The sequence below is a fragment of the Lutra lutra genome, chromosome 14 (genome assembly GCF_902655055.1).
Source record: "Lutra lutra chromosome 14, mLutLut1.2, whole genome shotgun sequence".
NCBI lineage: Eukaryota > Metazoa > Chordata > Mammalia > Carnivora > Mustelidae > Lutra > Lutra lutra.
This window is the reverse complement of record NC_062291.1, coordinates 11789433-11809935: the sequence shown is the minus strand read 5'-3', so window position 1 is coordinate 11809935 and position 20503 is coordinate 11789433. Positions and strand designations below refer to the sequence as shown.

General features: G+C 42.9%; 1 protein-coding gene across 6 annotated transcripts in view; it reads right to left on the bottom strand.

Annotated features, from left to right (window-relative positions):
- The window catches only part of CHRM3 (cholinergic receptor muscarinic 3), a 506410-nt gene extending 487618 nt beyond the window's left edge, over positions 1-18792 (bottom strand). For all 6 annotated transcript variants that reach the window (XM_047703265.1, XM_047703264.1, XM_047703263.1 and 3 more), the window contains exon 1: positions 18165-18792. The gene's annotated coding sequence lies outside the window, so the exon portion shown is untranslated. The remainder of the gene's footprint in view (positions 1-18164) is intronic.
- Positions 18793-20503: the final 1711 nt, after the last annotated feature.

Sequence of the window (20503 nt, the reverse complement as noted above, 5' to 3'; positions counted from 1 at the left end):
TTACTGGAAATCCTTCTTGACAGAGAGCAGATGAGTCTAGTCTAGAGTAGAACCAGTCCTGGAGAATCAGAAGATTCCAACAAAGAGATCGTGGAGGAGGGATGCTGACTGCTTACACGAAGGAATCACATCAATGATACCGAACTTTCGGGCAACGACAAGGGGGACTTAAGGCACAGTGAAGTGTGAGGGGACACAGAATCACTTCCACCTTCTAGACACTGTCCTGGTAAATGATGGAGGTACACACTCTGTGTGGGTGAGATTACCCCCTAGGGGGTAAAAATGGGTTCTTACAGGGCAAATAAAAGTCGTGGAGATTGCATTGATTTCCAACTTGCCAAATGGCCACATTTTAAAAACAGATTAACAGCAAGTATAGGCTATTACATTTTCATGGATTAGATAGGATATTAGGACCAAAACAAACAAACAAACAAAAACAAACAAACAAACAAAAAACCATTGAAAAGGCTCCTTAGGGGGGTGATAATGAGGAAAATCCAGATGAGAAACACTGAATTCAAAGAAAATTAACAGAAAAAGAATGGCTGGAGAACTTTGGAATGGAAATTGGTGAAAATTGAGAGGGACCTTACAATTCTGGGAGCACAAGAGAATTTTCTGGTTAAAAAACATAGGCAAGGTTAATATCAGCCACCTAATAACACACACCAAAACAGTCTTTAAAGTATTAGAGCGGGACGCCTGGGTGGCTCAGATGGTTAATCGTCTGCCTTCAGCCTAGGTCATGATCCCAGGGTCCTAGGATCGGGTCCCATATCAGGCTCCCTGATCAGTGGGGAGCCTGCTTCTCCCTCTGCCCCTCTCTCTCTCTCTCTCTGTCTCTCATGAATAAATAAAATCTCCAAAAATAAATAAATGAATAAACAAATAAATAAATAAAATAAAACGTTATAGCCGTAAATACCCTCAAAGCAGAACTGCTCTAATACCTAGACCAATGAGCCTGTTTTAACAAAAGATATTCTCTCCTCCGTGAACTTCTTAATACCAATCCCATGCATCTCACTGCCTTTTAGAGATCAGTAAGTCAAGCTCATGACAACTGAAAAATCTACCAGACAAGGGCTTCTATGTGATCCCAGTAAAATATCTTCCTAACTTTCCAAATACGTGCTTCGAAGCCACACTTGTACAAACATTGTTTCCCACTTGGATTCAGAAGCTAGACAAAGTCTTTCTTCTACATGCCTGGTTTCAAGACCTGAGAAATGGGAAAAATTCAGGCCCCACCGAGTTCTTGGCGCGGCTGAGACAGCTCCTACACTAGAATGTGTGCGTGCCTTTGGATCTGCAGTTTCCAGAGAAACAGTGTCTCTAGCAAATGCCTTCTATCCAAACATCATCAGAGCAAAATGTACAGTATGAGGAACGTTGGTCTTCTCCTGAATATGCCCATGGATCAGCACCCTTCAAACCAGATTACTTACTATAATATTTGTTAAAGCTACTTCTCAATAGAAGAAAAATTAGTTGATCCACTTAAGCCTCAAGCTCCACGAGGGCGAGACCCTGTCTTCTTTCTCTGACACTCCTTCCCCAGCCTGGATCAGCACCCTGGCACCAGCGACTGCTGAAAACTAACTGAGGGATGAAAAAAATAGAATACATTCTCTTCAAGTATATTTAGCAATATTTTGAGACCTAGATTTTGTTGTGAGGAAACCTAATAAAGTATAATACTTAATATATTTTCAAGAGCCTCCAAATAACCAAACCATTGGAAATCATATTCGCCAAGTAATGTAGAAAATTAAGGATCTTGTGACATTTCAAGAGCATCCCAGGCCAACATACACTTGATCATCTGTCACATTTCGTATCGTGGACACATAATAGGTACTCACTCTTGATTCTTATTGTAATGTACAAATTCAGAAAACTCCAATTTCGTCTTCCCCTTCCATTTTATAACCTAAGAAACTTCCTGACTTCCTTTTAAACACATATGCTCGTTTATCATTAAGTAAATGAGCATTTATGAAAATAGGATTTTTGAAAATTAGAAGGCAGCAAGTTACTTCCCTCATGGAGTTGTAATAGGAAAATAGAGGAAAAAAGCATTACTGGAAAAGAGGCTAGGCAGACTCAAAGTAAATGTGAGTTAATGTGCTAGTTTGTTTCATTGTTTTTTCCAGTCTGGAATCCTGTAGTTCACTGTAAGTGATGCTACCAGTGATGATTTTAATATGAGTGTACAAAAGAGAAGGCCATGGTCCAAAGAACAACATGCGGTGGGTTTGTCGGGGTTTGCTTCTGTAACAAGAAACACAAAAGCTGCACTGAATTCATTTATTCAGTTAGTGTTTGTTGTGAGCCTACTGTGGGCCAGGCAGTGTTCTAGGAACCAGAGATTTAAAGATTTAAAAAAAAAAAAATATCTGGGCCACCTGGGTGCCTCAGTCAGTTAAGCATCTGCCTTCAGCCGAGGTCATGATCCTGGAATCCTGGGATCAAACCCCAAGTCGATCACCCCGCTCAGCAGGGAGTCTGCTTCTCCCTCTCCCTCTGCCCCATCCCCCACTCATGCTCTTTTTCTCACTCACTCTGTCTCTCAAATAAATAAATAAAATCTTTTAAAAAAGGATTGACTTCTTGGTTTCAGAGAGCTCATGCTGCAGTGATTATAAGCAGACAATAAGTGAAAAGATAATACACAAGATGTCAGGTGGCGATAAACGCTATGAAGAGAAAGATGGCAGACTGAAAGGGTGAATAATGGAAAAGAGTGCATGCCACTTCAGATGAGGACATCACGGCATGCTTGGTCATGGGACCCAGGAGGAAGACCTAAAGTAAGTGAAGAAGCAAGCTGTACTGATTTCTAGGGAGTGTTCCAGACAGAAGAGTTCATGCAAAGACTCCGAGGTGGAATGTTCCTGGAACAGACAAAAACAGCAGAGTCTCCCCATGTCAGGTAAGTTTTGCCTGCCCAGCTTGCTTTGCATCTCCATCTCTTTAAATCTTACTGGTCCTTTAAAGTATCTCTCCAGTGAAATGCCAGCAACTAAAAAGTTCCTGGAATCCCTCCAAAAAGATCTGGCTTCTCTACCCTTTGAATCCCAAGAACAACTTGGCTCCAATAACTCTATTTTACAAATTAACATTTTTGTACATTATAAACACGTATCTAGGGGCAAGACTTGCAACAATTTATACAGACCCTTCTGAACGTAGCTGCCCTAAAACAAATATGTCCAAGCTGCTTTGGAAGTCAAAGACAGCATCTACAGTTGGTGTGAGATTTCTCAATTTTGAAGAGTCGGTGAGTACTCCTTCTTTATAGGTTGGTCTGGTTTGGACTTGGAAAACACACAAGATGCCACCCTCAGTCTTCTAAAAGACAAGCTGAATTTCAGGCTCTGCCTGGTTACTTCTGTGCTGAAAAGAGGATAGATAGGTGGGATCTTCATTAGCAGGATCTGAGCCAGCTTTCCACTCTGTAATGGTAATGTTAATCTTGGTTTACACATTAAGAATTGCCCAATATAACTTCTGTTTATGTTTCATTTTCTTTGGATTCCTGCAGCCAATAGTAGATCAAATGAAGTACTCAGGCTGGGTTTCTAGCATCTTTGTTTTTTCTGTCACCACAAAAACAAAAACAAAAACAAAACAAAAAACTTTGTTTCTCACACATCTGGAATAGTAGCACATTCCCTAGATCCACCACGTGTGTTCATCTAGATCTCAACTCACGAAGTCTATTTTAACTTCTTTTTTAAATTTATATAAAGAGAACACTGGTCAAAGTATGGCAGAGAATTTCTACTCTAGCTCTTACCATATCTCATATCTTATAATGTAGATATTATAAGGTATTATAAATAAAAGATACCGTAAGGCAATATCTTACATCATAATGTCAGCAATTTATGTGACTTTCAGAAAGTGTTCCAAAAACAGGTTGTCCTGTGTTTAAAAGGAAACAGAGCAGGGAGTCACATTAAAAACTAAATGCCAGGGCACCTGGGTGGCTCAGTGGGTTAAAGCCTCTGCCTTCGGCTCAGGTCATGATCTCAGGGTCCTGGGATCGAGCTCCACATCGGACTCTGCTCAGCAGAGAGCCTGCTTCTCCCTCTCTCTCTGCCTGCCTCTGTGCCTACTTGTGATCTTTCTCTGTCAAATAAATAGATAAAATCTTAAAAAAAAAAAACACAAAAACAAAACTAAATGCCAAAACAAAAAACAAAAGACAAACTAAATGCCAGGGAGAAAAGAATGGTCATATTTAAAGCATGAAATCTATGGAATATAACAGCAACCCCTACCTCCCACTCATGTGGAACTAACAACCTTTTCTCATGGCCAGGGGCTCATTTTGAACCTCTTTTTAATTTTTCAAGGGTTGACCCATTCACTGGACACACAAATGCAGATGTCTGCCATCTAGTGGCCAAAATCAGTATCAGCAGACTAATTTTTCTAGAGAATACTCAATATTTTTTTTGAGAACAATTCAATCTTAGCCCTAAGTTTAAAAGGTAGGGGAAAAGCAAAGCATAGGAAAGTCACACATCTAACTGGACATGCTGTTCTAATACCTTTATCTCTCTGTTCTTGACACTAATTTAAGGCAGGCCTCATTAGAACCCCTTGGGATGGGGCATCTTGGTGGCTCAGTGGGTTAAGCCTCTGCCTTCGGCGCAGGTCATGATCTCGGGGTCCTGGGATTGAGCCCTGCATCAGGCTCTCTGCTCAGTGGGGACCTGCTTCCCCTCCACCCCCCCGCCCGCCTCAGTGCCTACTTGTGATCTCTGTCAAATAAATAAAATCTTACCAAAGGAAAAAAAAAAAAGCACCCCTTGGGACTAGAGATCCTACGGACTTTCACAAAGATAGAAGTTCCATGAAGGCAGCCTCTTGCCCTGTTTACTCATCCCTTTATCTCTAGCACCTAGAACAGTGCCTGAAACAATTAAGGCACTTAATAAATTTAATGAACTAGTGAATGACCAGCGGAGGAACGGGAGACAGACCAGACTGTGGGCTGCCTACCACAAAAATTTCTACAATTCTAAAGAACAGCATGGTTGATAATTTTATTTAATTCTCTTAAAAATTAATATAATACTTTGAAATTATGAAATGCTATCAATTGTATTACACATGCTTTTTAAAACTTGCTTATTTCTAGATCTATATAGAATGCCTTCTAATCAATGAAGAGAACGATTCTATGCCTTTTTTTATGAATATCCATAACTGAATTATCAGGCACACATGCAGCAGTTCTAGACTATTTTGTCTCACTTTCTTGACATTGTGTTCTTCATATCAATAATATATGTGATATACTTGCTCAGAAAGGTAGTCCTTAAATATAGCAATACAAACATGCACAAACTATGGTCTGCTTATCATAGCTCCATAATACAATATAATCAAGAAACAAAGAAAAAAATTGTTGAGGACTGCCTATATTTGAGATAAGAACTTCTATTTTTTTTTCTTAAAAATTTTATTTATTTGACAGATAGAGATCACAAGTAGACAGAGAGGCAGGCAGAGAGAGAGAGGAGGAAGCAGGCTCCCTGCTGAGCAGAGTTCGATGTGGAGCTCGATCCCAGGACCCTGAGATCATGACCTGAGCCGAAGGCAGAGGCTTAACCCACTGAGCCACCAGTCGCCCCAAGAACTTCTATTTTAATACCACCTGTGAACACATATCCATATTTTTTAAAAAACACAACATACATTTAGATACAATGGAGTATATTTGATGAAAAGAGTTTCATCTTATTTCTACACCTGAGATCTCAGTCCTTGCTCAATTGTGTTTAAATTCCAGTGGAAAAGAGCACTCCACCCTTCCTCAAAGCCTGAGAAACACCCTAAATTGAATATGACTCATCTTACCAGAGTGAACAGCCTAAGATAATGTACCCTTTGCCAACCCAGCTACTCAGAATCTACTCAGGAAAAAAAAAGAAAAAACAACAACAGTAAATGTATCTCTCTCTCTCTCTCTCTCTCACTGTTAATCTTCAACTAGTGGGTCTTAAAATTTACAAGCAGAAGTAGCATTCAAGGTATTTATTTAAAATGCAGACTCACAGAACCTGACCCTATTCTGATTCAGCTGGTCTGGTTTTAATCCCCAAGGCTGCATTTTTAACAACCACCCCAGACGATTCTGGTGCACTCGATCTCGGGCTTTACATGGCTTTAGACACTTCACTACTTAAAAAAAAATTTTTTCTCTACCAATCATCTTTTATTGGGTATTAATTCCTTTTTTTTTTTTTTTAAGATCCTATTTATTTATTTGAGGGAAGGGGGAGAGCACTGAGCTGTGTGACCTGGGGGGGTAGGGGCTGAGGGACAAGCAGGCACTGGATCCCAGAACCCCAAGATTATGACCTGAACTGAAGGCAGACACTCAACCAACTGAGCCACCCAGGTGTCCTGAAACATTTCTGGCGGTTACAAGAATCCCTCAGGATGATCAACCAGTAATGACTACTTCAAAAATATAATTAGTTGGTGAGAGGAGCCATATGTGGAGGTTGTTACCTGACAGGACCGTGCCTTTTAAAATGTTAGGGTCAGCAGTGTAACCGTTATATCTACGCAGACAACCCTCCAGGCAAGTGAAACTCTGAGCCTGACCTGGGATAATTATGTTCTGTAGGATACTCAACATGAACTGCTTACTGTTGATTAATATAGAAAGCATTTTGTCATTTATCAAGATACACTGAAACCTGCCACACCTCGTATTTAATTTTCCTCTCCAAAAGGAGTAGTAAGAGAGAATCCACTCAACAACAAATACATAATGAAAGTCTATTATGTGCCAAGTACTATTTTTGGCCCATGGGATCTATCAGTGAAAAAAAAAACCAGAACATCAAACTCTCTGCCCATACAGGGGCAGATTTCATGAGCTTCTCATTCAGATTTTACACCATGATGTCCTGGGTCTAGAAAAATAAGTAATGGTGGCTCCTGCTGAGACACTGAAAATCTAAAGGAAAAACCTGCTATTTACATAATTTGGTTCCAGTGCAAACAGGTCCAGCAAAATGTTAGAGCAGGCACGGGAACAATACAGTCCAGGGGTGTGAGGATTGAAAAGGTGAATTTTCTCTGGGAAGGTGGGGCCGCAGCACCTGTGGACCTGCTCAGAGTCAGAGCAGGGCTGCCGCTCAGGAAGCACAGGCATATGGACAGACCCCTGGAGGCAGCCAGAGCGAGGCCCATGCAAGGACCCTCCAGCCAGCTGACCGGGCCGCAGTGCCACAGCAGAGGGAGGCAAACAAGACGGAACTGATATTTGGGTCGAGTGAAACTGGAAATGACGTGACCTCCTTAAAGAAAAGGGAAAGGGAAAAGCAGACAATGCGGGAAGACAGGTTCAAGGCCACGGGGTTACTGTGCGAGGGGGAGGTGGGAAACGCCTGCCTCAAGGAAGAGGCCGCGGCAAGAGGAGGGACGGAATGGATCGGACAGCTCAGGAAAATCCATCAGGATGAAGAGACTGGGCCAGAACAGTGAGGGCATGGAGGAAATACAAATTCAGAAGGTTTGACCCTGAGATCCCAGGGTGGTTGTGATGCAATCAATTAATACAGGAAAACAGGAGGCATGGCATATTTTGAGGACAGGTGAAGGGTTTCAATGTCCAAACAGAACATTAGAGGGGCTCAGGTGATATTCTCTGTGGAAATGTCCAACAGAGTGCCAGAAACAATGTCCCACACTCAAGGGAAGAGAATTGGGTCTGCCGTCACCAAAGCGCCAAGTACGGTTGAGATCTCCAGCTGGAGAAGGCAGACAGAGAGCAGGCAAGATGACTCCTGGAGAGAGATTCGGCATAGATGAACACAGAAACCTGGACGTGGAGTCCGAAGACCCAGGCTTACTAAGTTTGGGTGAATCACTTAATGTCTTGGGACCTCGGTTTCCTCAAATATAAGACATAAAATGTAGAAATGAGCTTCATACAACTTCACTAATTAAGACCACAGCAGTCTCATTCATCAAGAGTTGGCCACTTCTTGCCTGCCATGGGTCCTTCCAGGTTTTTTCTTTAGGAGACATAACCAGCTTCACGGACTGGAGGCTCCCCCAACAGACTCCACCCCTCCCACTACCTAGGCAAATAAGCTTCCGGAATTCTACCACAAAACTGATTTTTCAAAAATTGAGAAATATGGTAGCAGTGGCAAAAGTCATCTTTATTAAAAGTTGTCTCTCCAGGGGTACCTGGGTGGCTCAGTAGGTTAAGTCTCTGCCTTTGGCTCAGGTCCTGATCTCAGGGTCCTGGGATCAAACCTCGCATCAGACTCTCTGCTCAGTGGGGAGCCTGCTTCCCCCTCTCTCTCTGCCTGCCTCTCTGCCTGCTTGTGATCTCTGTCTGTCAAATAAATGAATAACATCTTTTTAAAAAAAGAGAGAGAGAGAGAGAGTTTTCTCTCCAAAATTCTGTTTCTAGACAAATTTTGATTTTGACTTCTACAGAATTTTCTTCTGAACAAATGCCTTTTAGTGTGCATTCACTTATTGACATTCTAAGACATAGTACATATGACCTTTAGTTTTTCCTTGGCACTTCTAAGTTGCAGTTTTGTTAAATATGCAAAATGATTTTGTTAGATCTTTGTTAAAGATTTTCTGGTTCTTTTTCCTCTAAGTTTAGATTCACTCATGAAACAAAAACTAATATATGGGTATATACATGTATGTTAGATAAATAAATATTGTCCACATTCAGAATTCAAAGTGAATCATCTGTTCTTTACAGATCTAAATTATGTGAAAGTTTAAATTTCAATATAAAATTCAGCTATCTGAGAGTACATGTCATCAAACATGATGACTGTAATCTAGCATCAAATACGAGTGACCATTATATTTCCACCAGTCCACCAGCCAACATTAGCCTGAAGGTATGAGAGTAGTTTGTGCCTACTGGGGAGTATTATGCCTTACTCTTACAAATCCTAAGTGTCAAATCTTGGGGGCAGAGAAAATGCTGAATAAAAACATGCTGATCAGAATTTCAAAGCAAATGTATTTCTATACTGCTGGGCCATCTGAAGTGGATTGATTTTTATGCAATGAAATCAGTAGACTTTATGGACTTTGCTGCGGATTTAAAAAAAATAAGGAGGTAGATTTACAGTTAAAGTTAGGTCACAAATCGATTATTATCTCAGTTTTGTATAAAGTAGACGTGAAGATGTATATAGAAAAATATGAGAGCGCTGGTGTGCCTGGCTGGCTCAGTCAGGAGAGCTTGTGACTCTTGATCTCGGGGTCATGAGTGCAAGCCCCACATTGGGTATACAGCTTACTTTAAAAGAGTATCAGAGAATCATGCGTCAAATTGTTAACCATAGTTTTCTTATGGGGGCACTGGGTCAAGACAGACTTTTTCTTTCGACATCATATATATTGTTGGAATGTTTGATTTTTAGTACAATCTCTATTACCTTCTTAATGAGAAAACAGCCAATATACTATATTTACATACTTTATATGTAATTGAGTATACTGACATTTACAGGAAGACTCCATATAGGGTCCTTTAGGGCAAACAAGGCCAAATGAGACATGGCATTTTTAAGGACTTTGCACTCCAGTGTTTGAAATAATTTACACACACAAATGAGTAAATGGGGCCAGTGATGACACTGAAAATCCCATAAAGTACTAAAAGATGAATTCCTAGTAAGAAATGTCAGTTCAAGCATTCCTTGACAAATTGCTAAAATCTGGGCCCATGAGGATGTGGAAGAAAGGGCATTCTATGCAGCATAAGAACCCATGAAAGTCATGAAAATGGCAGAGCATATACAGAACAGCAAGTGCTAAGGGTAAAGGGAAAGGCGACCTTGAGACTTGGAATCGAATTTAAAATGTAAATCCAAGCTACAGAACAAGTGAAATGGCAGCTGAATGCGGATGTAATAGATTTAATTGTCATTCCGTAATAATAGAAGGGGATGTCAAAGAAGCTTTTTGAGGACAGGAGGGAAAAAATGATCAGATTCTGTCTTCAATAAAAGTGATCTGAAGCAAATGGATTAGTAGAAGAGGGCACCATCAGTGAAATCATCTGGAAAGTTCAGAGACCATGCGAGAAAGGTGTACAGAAGGCAGGACTCGAGTCAACTTCTTCATCACCTGCGCTTGTTAGAAACGTAGATTCTCAGGCCCCAGTCCAGACCTCCTGATTCAACGTTTGCCTGTTACCAAGATCTCTATGTGATCTGAATGCACACGAAAGCTGGAAAAGCAATAAATCAAGGTGCTGGTAATAGGAAAAGAAAAGAAGCCAAGAGGTTTGAGTTATTACTTGGTTGAATTATTACAATTTGGCATCTGCCTAAATGTGGGAGGCAATGGGAGAGAATAAATCAAGATTACTCAGAAATGTTGAGCTGTAGGATGGTCGGTCATGCTATTCATAGAAATAGGAAACCCCAGGAGAGCAGGATGAGGAGGAAACAGATGAAGGCTCTGCGGTCCAGCCAGCTCATGGAAATGCTCCTTCCAGGAGCCAAGCCAGGCCTGGAGATCATGAAGTGGGTGTGATCCACAGGGAGGACCCTTGGAAGCCATAAAAATAAACACAGTTACAAAAGAAGGAGGGGGTGAGAAAGGTGTGGGGGTCAACCGAGGAGAAACTCTTAGCCTTGAGCTGCTCAGGAGATGTGGTGGGGGGAAGCTGGGAGGAGGCAGAGGAGCCACTGGGAAGAGAGGCAGGAAGCATGATGCTTTGAAAATAAAGGGAGGGGTAAGGTTAGAGACTAAAGGGGACACCTGAGGAAGGACCACTCATTTTGTGACTAAGAAGTCACAGGTGACTTGGCAGGATGGTTTTTGTGAACCTGGTGAGGATGAAAGCCAGAGAACCAATGGTTAGGGTCTGAGGGTAGTGAAACTGGGTGTGTGTGTGTGTGTGAGTAAGCGGACATATGGAGGTGGTGGGGGAGGTAGGAGGTGGGGGCAGAGAGGGAGTGGGAGGGGTGGGTTGGATCTTAGGCACTGCATGCAAATGAATAGATTAAGAATAAAGGTGAAAATTTCAAAGAGGCTTAAAAGACCAGGTTTCATTATCTTTAAGCTGTTGAACTTTAAGGATTTTCTTCTGGAAGAAAGATCAGAAGTATTTTCTTCATAATTCTCAGAATGATTAGGAGGGCAAACAAGCACAGTAAGAATTAGATTTTTGGCTCAAAATAAAGAGGATCTGCTCCTCACCGCTCTCTGAAAAGGGAATAGGCTGCCTTGTGAAGGTTAATTTCTCAAAGCCTCCAGATCACATGATGCTATAGGGGATCACAAAGTAGAATGTTGTTCATCAATGACATCTGCAGCTGGCTAATTGATGGCTTCTCAAACTACATGTCCATATCCTAATTCCCCAAACCTGTAAATATTACCTTATATGGTAAAAGATGTGATAGTTAAGGCTTTTGGAAGGAGGAGCTTATCATGGATTTTCTGGGTGGGTCCTAAAGACAATCACATATATCCTTATAAGATGGGCACACAGAGAAAGAGACGCACAGACAGAAAAAGAGGAGGCAATGTGACCACAGAGGCAGAGACTAGAGGCAGGCACAAGTGAAGGAATGTAGACAGCCATGGGAAGCTACGGGTGACAAGGAAGCATTTTTCCCAAGAGTCTTTGGAGGAATTGTGCACCTGCCCCCACCTTGATTTCAGACTTCTGATCTCCAGAATTATGAGAGAATATATTTCTTCTGTTTTAGGCCATGGGAAATCAAAACGGCTCTTGACATCACCTTCCAAGTCTTAGATTTCTGGAGCTGCTCTCAACTCATGCAGATCATAAGCTCTTGGAAGGCACAGTCCTGGTTCACTCTCCTGTGAATCCAAAAAAGGATGTCCATGGTGCCTGACACATTAGGAAACAGTGAACAATGTCGGGAAGAGTTATCACAGAAATGTACACCCACATGTGTAAGTGAAAAGGAGAGATGGAAACACACAGAGCGACAATAGATAAATAACTGTTAGGTAGACAGGCGGGCGCATGGCCAGACAGACTTATTCTACTTAGGTAAGTAAATTAAAATTTACTTATACTCTCATGAAGTTAACTTCATAAATACTACCTGGGTTATCCTTTATTGTCACATTTACTCTTAAAGATAGTACAACCAGAATTTGGAGGAAGGACCTGTGGCTTGTAGTTGCTTAAATTTTCAGTTTCTCACAATTAAATGAATTAAAGGTTTTAAAATAATTTATCCCAAGAAAAGTGAAAGGATAGTTGTACTCAAGGGAAGTTGGAAAAGGTTGGCTGGGGATTTTGGGGTAAGGAAGGAAGAAAGGAGGACTCCCTATGAAGGACTATCATGGCAATTCTAGTTTTCCCACATGTCTCCCTTCCCACAAGGTGATGTACTTGGCATGTGTTGTTACCACGTGAGGACTTACAGGCAAACAAGGCAGGAGAATCTCCTCATCCATTCTATAGATGAGAACTTCTTTTCAATGCAGACAATTTGAGGGGTCTCCACATGAGAGAAATTGTGCTTTCAGACTATTCTGAGGTTAAAAAAAAAAAATGAAAATCACCCAAAAATCGCTGTGTTCATTAACACCTCTCAATGAATACACATAGATACAGATAGATAGCTATATAGATGCACAGAACCCAGTAATATTCTAAATTCGTGTGGGTTCTTGGAATCTGTCAAATACAACTGGCTAGTTGAAACTCCAAATGGTTGTGGGTAAGAAGTTGTTCTTAGTTCAGTAGTGACTGGGTTTCTCTCCAGGCTGTGTCCCATGGGCAATTCCAGTGAGAAACCTGCTCCAAAGTGCTAAGTTTAAAAAAAAGGAAAAAAAGGAAAAAGGCTGTCAATGGATCCCTTCTCCTAAAGCTCAATGGCAGGATATTCTGGGAATCTAATTCTGAGGCCATAGCTACATGTCATAAATTAGAAGGCTTTAGCAGAAGAACACCTCACAACCATAAATGCATGGTCTTCTGCAGTAGACATCAGGTAGCCCCATCCTCTCTGAAACAGGCTGGTAATATTTTACTTTGGCTTAATCTTACCTGAATTTTATCTGAACAGCAGTCGGTGGAGGATATCCTGCCTGACCCAGGATGTCTATACTAGCACTACTTCCTGCAGTAGAGGTGACTGAAGGTAGAATATGTCATGGCTCAGCTGGTGTGCCAGATTTCAAGGGAACACTGGGGACAGGAAATAAACTAGGGCTAGGCCAGAACAAATGACCTAATGAAGAATTAATTCTGTAGTGGAGAGTCAGCAACTCAAATTACAGTGGCCAGGAGGAGTGTGGAGAACTGAGATTTGATCCTGCCAACAATGACACACACAAGGAGATTTTATTTGTCAAGTGGAACTTGGCAGCACAGGTCTCCAGGCAGAAATTATACACTGTCAGGAGGGTGGCTATACCTTAGGCCCAGGGGGTTTGTCCATGTTGGGGCTGCATCAGAGACTGAGAAGAGAAAGTATGCAGTCGTGCTCCTGGAGAGAAGTTCTTGGTGAGGGTGAGGCTCACGGGCAAGGTCATTGCTAAAGTCCTTCCAGGCAAAACTTTAGTACTAAATATGCAAACATAAAAGAAGTCTAGCCTAGGAGATGGCAAATATGACAAGAGTTAAGAGAAACTGAGGCCAACGGGGCATGGCAAACACTAGAGCTCACTAGGGTTAGGGCAGGTGCACCGACCTCACACTCCCTTCCATGGAGTTCACTGGTGGAAGACTCTGGAAGCCCAGCTTCCCGGTCTCTCGCAGCACAGGGCGGGGGCAGGCCAGAGCGCAAAGCCCCTATGCAACTGCCCACTACTGCTTGTCAAATTTTATTTTCCCACTTTTCCTCATCATTGTTTTTCCTCAAAGTGTTCATATTCTAACTGGCTTCAGGATGAGCTGGTGCAGTCGGTGAGAAGAAGATGGCAGGAGCTCAAATTGGCTTGCCGTCACCACCAGTGAATCCCACGTTTGTGTCAATGTGGGGAGCTGCAGCTTCGGCAGAGAAAAGTCTAAGGTGCATGCCAGCCAGAGTACTTGGCCTTCAGGAATGGATGAGAAGGAAGTTTCAACAGGTGGGACAGCAGACCTGCCAGCCTGCAGGGGAGAGCCTGCCAGAGGCTGGGGAGTCTACCAGCTGCCAAAATGTGTGGACAAAAAGGAACACAAGGCAGCCAACTACCGAGCCAGAGGGACACCTCCACTCTGGTTCTCTGTGCTGCACGTCAAATCATATTAAGGGTCTAAATCGTGCACCATATTTAATAGTGCTTTTGAGATTGTTCAAAAGTCATGTTCACATGCATCATGGCTTTGGACCCTCAAAAGCACTCTGCAATGTACACAGGGAAGAAATGCTGGGGGAGGAAACACCACTTTCTTATAAGGCCCATTGTGAGTCAATATTTTCAAAAGTTTCATGGCAACAAAACTGTCTTTATTTCCTTGTTTGAAGGCAATGCTAGGGCAGATTTAGGCTGCCCAGGATATGCACTTTTTAGGGACTGGAGAAGTCTAAGGGAGCCCTCCAGATGCAAATGCGGGGTTACAATTGAATGGGGGTGCCTCTGGCTCCTGTACAGACTTTCTGTGGAGTGCTGGTGGAGGGAGAAGGGCCAAGAGTACTGATTTAGGATTCAGAGAGACTACTTTCGATCAATGTGAACAAGGACCACTTCCTTAATGGAAAAGATAAAGTCCATCAGACATGAGAAATTAACTTCCAACCTGACAGGCTTCAGCTCTTGTCAAATTCATTAGATGATCTCTTCAGCTTTCTCCCCTAAAATCAAAACTTTCCACTGAGGCTGCAATTCTATCCCAAAGTTCTATTAAGACTGATAACTAGGATAGGGATTCCACTGCACTAAATGAGGTGGATAGGTAAAAAGTCCTATGGCATATTTCATGGCCATCACACACATCACATTCCAGGATTAAGCATAAGGCACAATTTATTAGCTGGTTAACTTTTAAAAATAACTATGGTAGGGGCACCTGGGTGGCTCAGTGGGTTAAAGCCTCTGCCTTCAGCTCAGGTCATGATCCCAGGGTCCTGGGATGGAGTCCCACATCGGGCTCTCTGCTCAGCAGGGAGCCTGCTTTCCCCCCTCTCTCTCTGCCTGCCTCTCTGCCTACTTGTGATCTCTCTCTCTCTACAAAATTAAAAAAAAAAAATAATAACTATGGTAGAGGCATTTGACTTTTTTTTTTTTTTTTTTTTTTACTGGAGTCATGTATGTCTTTTTAAGATTCTCCTGCAAGAAAACCGTATTTTAAATTCACAAATGTATTGTATAAAATAAAACAGTTCTGGTTACTCACTGAATACTTCAGAACCACAAGGTAAGGCTTATGCTATGGGTCACAATATATTATGACATAAAATTAAGTTCCACAAGTGAAGGACAGGTGCGACTTTCTGCATGCCCATCAGAGGCCCCATGTCCATACAACTCACAATTCTTTCATAAGTGAAGTCCCACTACATCACAGCTGTTCTCAATATAAACTTCCCTTCATTGCAAAGAAGACCCAGTTTCTTAACAGTTGCACTGACAATGCCCAGGTCATTTAGGAGTAGGTAAGTAATTCTTTCAATGTTAACAACTTTGTTAGGCAAGAACAGAACGTTGGCTCGGGAAGTAACAGAGGAAATTTTAGGTAAAAATATGAACAAAATTATTACTTTATAATTTGCAAACACACAAGGGAACTTTGCTTTTAGTTACTTCATTTAATTTTCTTTCTATTAAATTTACTGGTGTGGATTCGAGAAAAGCCAATTTTGTGAATTTTATGTTTTTTTTTTTTTTTCCAGGCTCATTTTCAACAGGTTGCCTGTAATTAAAAGCTAAAATACAGCTAAAAGAAAGTTCATACTTGTACACACTATAGCTTAAACAACACATTTTCTTTCTGTGAGAAAGTAAATCATTTGTCTTTATAAGAAAAAGAAAATAGGTGCATCCTCAAGAACTCCAGTATACCTAAGTCACCTTCAGAAATAACTAGTACTTTTGAAGTGATATTTTCCCTTTTCCCCAAAAAGAAAAATAAAATAATGTGCATTCTTATAATTCTCTAAAGTTTCCTAAAAAAAGTTTAAATGTAGGTTTAATGCAGAACTACTCTTACAACACTGTCTTTCTCTATATCTTGACCAATTCCACACACATTTCCCCTTTTCCCAAATTAAACTTTTGTCTTACAATAATTTCCCATGCAAAAGATATCCATTGTCAAAGACTTTTTCAAAACCTTTTAATCTTTTTCTTTTTAAAATACATCTATTTTAATAAATATTTGCTGTGATTTAAATAAATGGCATTTTAATATGACTATTTTCATATTAAACTCAATCTTCTAGCACCCCCCTCCCAGTTTATAGAAACAGTCTAAATCAGACCTGCAACGTAATTAATTTTAAGTTAGTCATTTAAGATAAAGTTATATTTCCATATGGAAACCCATTTAAAAATAACATGCTTTCTAACTCAACAATAGCTAATTATACATTAAGCTAATTAAGACAAACCATGTACACAAAATCTCAAGATAGGCTCTTCAGTGATAGGAGTGTATGATTTAAATCACAATTCTGTGTCACATTGAGTGCACACTGGAGAGGCAGGCATGTTCAATGCGTTCTTCGCAATACCAGCTTCCATAACAAGAGGGTGCAACCAACGCCATATCTATCCCACCACATTTGGAACAGAAAGACCTCGATTTTTTTAAATTAATACATGACTACCACAGTCTTGTCTATATGCACATATTTGTTCTAGGTTCAGCTCTCCCCTTTCTTAAGTATATATTCTTAGGCAGGGTCTCTTTCAAATAAATACAGGAGCATTGTCTTAAACACAGGAAATAGTGATGAATGTCTCACAATATGAAATTACTTGGGACGACATCATCAACAAATACACTTTAAAAAAAAAAAAGATTATTTTTCACGTAGTAACCCGGAAAGACCTAAAATGGGGGATTAGGCTGTTCTGTTGTAACTCAGAGGCCAAGAAAGAAATGAAAGGTCTGTGCAAGGCATACAGTGACATAACCAGAGTCCTTAACAACATAAACGCTCGGATAAAATCCATTTACCTCCTAAGAAGAGCCATCCTTTTTACATCGCAACACAGCCGGAAGAAAGCATATCCTTACAGCCATCAGGCAGGTTCAAACAACACTTGCAGACCAAGGAATGTTTGCATTCTTGTAATCTGTCCATGCGGATGCAATTCCCAAACCCCTGCTTCCTCTACCACTTCCAACCTGCGTGCGAGGAGAGTTGCACACACGCACACCCAACAGGATCACAATTCCAACACGCACAGCGCGAAGAAGACAAGTGAATTTTGCTACTCAACTGCCCCCGCCCCTCACATCATTTAAAATCACGCAGAAATCAACCCAGCTGTCAGGAGTCCGTTCGGGAAGAGGGATCCAGAGAGGAGATCCAGTGCGGTCCAACGATCCCCGCTCCGCGAGTGTAGACTCTCTCCGGATCAGTGAAGATGCGCACCCAGGCTATCCACCTTGGCCCAGGTGTTACACTACGTGCTAAATTTGCCTCTTCGCCCCCTGAAACGCAATCCGAACAAGCCACCCCGTTTCGAGGTTGGCGGGTGCCGGCCTTAGCCTTCTTAAAAGCGGTAGGAAATCGTACGGGGGAAGCCACACACGCACATCGCGCGCGCATACAAGCACACATCAAGCCGAGTAGTTCCTCTGGTCCGGACACTCGGTCCCTCAGGTCCGGCATTCCGGAGACAGAGAATCCAAGCTGAGGAGAGCCGGGTGGGGCGTCCCCCGCTCTCTCCCGGCCGCCGCTCCTGTTACTGCCGTCCTTTTCCCGACCCTGGCTGTGACCCCGCATTCCCCACCCTCGGTCCCAGGCTCCAAGTCTGCACACGATCGCGCTCTGCGTTCAAGTTCCCACCACCACCCCCCAAAATCGACAGACCAGCTCTCTCGACCCTCTCCAGTACCCTCTTTGCATTCCCCGAAGCAAAGACATTTCCTACCCGGGCCAAAAACTTTTTCCTCCCTTCGCAGCGCGATGAGGCAAGAAACCAGGTCAGCTGCCGCCACCACCCGCTTTGCCCAGCGCCCGGGTGGCAAGCGCCGTCTTTACCTGGCCGCTGCGCTCCAGGTGACTGTCCCACGGCGGTCGCCCGCGCCTCCCCGACACGCGGGAGGCGCCTGGTCCGCCGTCCCTTAGTCGCCTGCTGCTCGGAACTCACGGAGAGAGTGTCCTAGGACCACACGCCCATGCCCGGAGCCGCCCTTCGGCTCATCGCGCGTCTTTGCAGAAGCGAGGCTGCCGCCGGCGAACTCACGAAGAGCCTGGGGATCCGGATGGCACCGACTTGCCCCGCGGTGTGCGCTCCCGGGTCCGAGAGCGCTCCGCCCGCGGGCAGCTGCGGCCGCGTCACATGCCGCCTCCAGGCAGCGGCCCGGCACCTGCCCAAGCGGCAGCGCTCTTGGCTCGGCACGGCCGCCCCCGCGCCTCAGGCTCCCTGCACGCACCGGCCCTCACTGTTCTCTTTTTTTCTCCCCCTCTCTGTCCCTCCTCACTTTCTTCCCCCTTCTTCTTTCCTTCTCCTCCTTTATCCTGTATTCTCTTTTTCCGAAAGCAGACACCAGGCGCTCCAAGTGGGAGGAGGGTCTTTCCCTCCTCACGAACTCGTCCTCTGCCTGGTGGTGGCGATCGTGGCTACTGCTCGCCGCTCCTCCTCTCCTTCCTCCCGCGCTCCTCCTCCTCCTCCTCCTCCTCCTCCTCCCAGGACTGCGAGCACGGGTATAATGCACAAGCTGCCTGCTGGAGACCCAAACCTGCCCGGCTTCTGAGCATGCCCAGTTGCCTTGCCGGCGCCCTGCTCGGCTCCCGCGTGCGGGCTCGGCCGGCATTCTGCGCCTGGGGTGGGGGTCGGGGGTGTCAAAGGAACCCAGCTGCGGGAGAGCCCCGAGGCCTCCTGGCTGCCTCGCTGAGGCCCCACGTGCCCCCAGCTTGCGTAGCCCTGGCACTTCAAGGACAGATTTCTGTTGGTCAGTTAGTTTTGCTGTGTTCTCTTCCAAACTGCTTTGCTTGGACTCCTTAGAAGGATTGAAAGAAAGTGGATTCTTGGGACACAACTTATGGCTGCAAGAACCCCAGCTCAGTTACAATAGATGACACTGTTAAGAACCTTTCCTTAGTGAGCAGCCTGATGCCTTTTTTTTTTCCTCCTTTTCTTAATTTCTTTCTTTCTTTCTTTTTTTTTTCTTTCCTGAGAGTCTCTTCATGCAGAACAATGTTTTTTTTTTTTTTTTAAAGATTTTATTTATTTGTCAGAGAGAGAGCGAGGGAGAGAGAGCAAGCACAGGCAGACAGAATGGCAGGCAGAGGCAGAGGGAGAAGCAGGTTCCCTGACGAGCAAGGAGCCCGATGCGGGACTCGATCCCAGGACACTGGGATCATGACCTGAGCCGAAGGCAGCTGCTTAACCAACTGAGCCACCCAGGCGTCCCTTTGCAGAACAATGTTAAAAGAGAGAGGACGACCTGGCTTTTCCTCCTCCAGAAGTTGACACCTCAGGAGTGAAAGAGAAACATGCATTTAAAAAGACGCACTCGTGTGTGTGTGTGTGTGTGTGTGTGTGTGTGTGTGTGCGCGCGCGCGCGCGCACACACACACACGCTTTTTTTTTTTAAATCATAAGATAAAAGATAGCATCTTCCTAGTCGGCCTTTTAAATTTTATATTTAACTCAAGAGGAATGAGAAGCTACAAAGAGAAAGAGGGAAAGAAAAACGGAGACGAAAGAGGTAGGCAGGGAAAAGTAATGTCTTACTATACCCTTTCAGCAAACTAAATAAGGAAAAAGTGGAAAGATGCCAGAGTTGCAGAGACACCAACAAGGCTGCTGCACAGCACTCTGAAGGTTTTTTAAAGATCATGTAAGGAACATTTACAGGAGAACCCCATAAGGAAGAACAGACAATAATGGTAACACTTGCGGGGGGGTGGGGGAGAAAAGAAAAAAAAAAAAGGAGTAAGAGCATAGTATGAAATGAAACTTTTAATAAAAAGGAAAGAGGCAAAATGATTTCATTAATCTATTTGGAGCAAGAAAATAAACAGGAAAAGAGCTCTTCTTTGAGAAAATAAGTCATGTAAGAACGAAATAGAAGTATACAAATTCCATTCTGAGTCTACATATTCTCTTCTAGGTAGAACAATCTTTAGAAGAGAAGACACTAGACATTGCTTAGAGAAAATAAAGGTCACAATAGGAAAAATCTGGTGAGAAACCACATGGCTACTTAAATCCAAATATCCAAGCTCAGGTGAATTACATGCAGAATACTGGAATGATAATAACTATTAATATAGTACCATTTGTTTGGATATCTCTCAGATGGAAATATAATAGTTGCCTTTATATATTTCCCTAATCTTCAAAGCAAACATTCAAAAAAATATTTTACCCC